This window comes from Stomoxys calcitrans, chromosome 3, assembly GCF_963082655.1.
Source record: "Stomoxys calcitrans chromosome 3, idStoCalc2.1, whole genome shotgun sequence".
NCBI lineage: Eukaryota > Metazoa > Arthropoda > Insecta > Diptera > Muscidae > Stomoxys > Stomoxys calcitrans.
The window spans coordinates 172,636,577-172,639,163 of record NC_081554.1 but is presented as its reverse complement, the minus strand read 5'-3'; positions in this window follow the sequence as shown (position 1 = coordinate 172,639,163).

The window sequence follows — 2,587 nt, the reverse complement described above, 5'->3', positions numbered from 1 at the left end:
CGGCGAAATCGCACAATAATTACGCCTTTTATGGGCCCAAAATCTTGAATCGAGAGATCGATCTAAATTGCAGCTATTTATATTCAAATCTGGACCGATCTGCGCCAAATTAAACTCACTTTCCCAAATTTTGGCCACATCGAGAGATCCGTCTTAATGGCAGATATATCCATATCTGAACTGATCTGTGCCAAATTGTAGAAATATGTCGAAGAGCCTAACACAACTCACTGTCCCAAATTTCGGCGAAATCGGACAATATATGCGCTTTTTATGGGCCCAAAACCCTAAATCGAGAGATCGCTCTATATGGCAGCTATATCCAAATCTGGACTGATCTGGGCCAAATTGCAGAACGATGTCGAAGAGCCTTAAAAAACTAACTGTCCCAAATTTTGGCAATATCGGACAAGAAATGCGCCTTTTATGGGCCCAATACCCTAAATCGGCGGATCGGTCTATATGGGGGCTATATCAAGATGTAGTCCGATATAGTCCATCTTCGAACTTAACCTGCTGCTTATGGACAAAAAAAAGGAATCTGTGCAAAGTTTCAGCTCATTATCTCTATTTTTAAAGACAGTAGCGTGATTTCAACAGACAGACGGACGGAAATGTCTAGATCGTCTTAGATTTTTATGACGATTTAGAAGATATATACATTATAAGGTCGGAAATGGATATTTTGATATGTTCCAAACGGAATGACAAAATGAATATAGCCCCATCCGTTGGTGGGGGGTATAGAAATTAAAACTCGAATATCCCCAAAACCAATGCAGATATTGTACACTACATGGTGGAGGATATATATAATTCGGCCCGGCCCAACTTGGTACGTATTGTATACCCACCACGTCTGGTCATTCCGTTTATAACACCTCGAAATATTAGTCTAAGACCCCATAAAGTATATATATATTCTTGGTCGTCTCGTAGGTCTGAGTCCCTGATTTCTGGTCATGTCCGTTCGTCCGTCCGTCTGTCGAAATCACGATAGCAGTCGAAAGCGTAGAGCTTGAAATTCTGCATAGATATTAAGTATTGATGTAGGTCGTTGAGGATTGCACATGGACCATATTGGTTTAAATTAAATATGGCTCCCGTACGGTCCAAATAGGTCTAAAACCTGATATAGTTCCCATATAAACCGATCTCCCGATTTGACTTCTTGAGCCCTTACAAACCGCCATTTTTGTCCGATTTGGCAGAAAAGTTGTGTGAAGTGATCCGTTATGACTTCCAACAACTGTGTTAAGTACGGTCCGAATCGGTCTATAACCTGATATAGCTCCCATATAAACCTATATCACGATTTGACGTCTTGAGCCCTTACAAGCAGCAATTTTCACCCAATTGGGCTGAAATTTTGCATGTGGTGTTCTGTTACGACTTTCAACATGTAAACCGATCTCCCGATTTGACTTCTTGAGTCCTTACAAGCCGCAATTTTCGCCCGATTTGGCTGAAATTTTACATGCGGTTTTCCGTTATGACTTCCAACAACTGTACCAAATACGGTCCACATCAATCTATAACCTGATATAGCTCCCATGTAAAACGGTCTCTATATTCCACTGTGCATCCGTAAAAACGCGCCACGAGAAAGAGAGGTATTGGGAGAAAAGGCGAAACATTGATTGCGCAGAAAGAAGGGGAAAATGAAAATTCTACGAAAGTATTAAACATTGAACCGATGGCTTTGGTACATTTTACATTCTGCTTAGTAGACAGAAAAGGATAATCGTTAACAGTTACAGATTATGTGCAGGATATGGAGAGATAATTTTCCCAGCTGATGGTAGCCGATAGTGGCAGCGACGAGGAAGACACAGAATTAACGATAGTATCGGATGTATACCGCCTAGTCATAAGGAGGTCCAAGTAGCAGTGACCGGACTAAAGAACTACGAGGCTGCAGAGGCCGATGGGGTGCCGAATGAACCAATATTTAAGATGGGAGGCGATGGATGGGCGTTGGTTATTTGAAGGCGCCAATAAATCGCCTTGTCATTTCGTGTATCACATGCACCCAGTATTTAAGTAAGAGCTTGAGCCACCAGTGCTCCCACTAAGACTCTCTGCTCGTAGCCACCGAATGTGAACGACTGTAATTGCAGCTACTCAGCATATCTACTTTCCACTATGCCCAAACTGTGGAAGCGCCCGGTAGGTTGCAGCTGAGTTTCCCATGATAACCACAAAACCCTCAAAAATCGGAGCTCAAAGTTCTAACCTATTTCGGGTTTCACACTTATCCTTGCGGGGAGAGTTATTAAACTATGCACCATCATTTTTAATTCCACTTCTGGACTTTTTATCTTAGTTAATGTCAACTTTGGGATGCGGGAAACTAATTCCCAGGAGATGGTCGTTCCACGTTGCACCTAGAAGTAAACTGAGCTGATATTGTGCGCCCAGCTATCATCTAACTGGGAAAGTGATCATTAGTGATCATAGTTGGTAAACACTATTTCTTATGCACTACACCATTATAGTGGTACAGGATATTATTTTGAACTAAGATTCTCAAAAAAACCCATTTGACCATCAAATATCCATTTGCCCCCAGCGACAATTTGTCTGG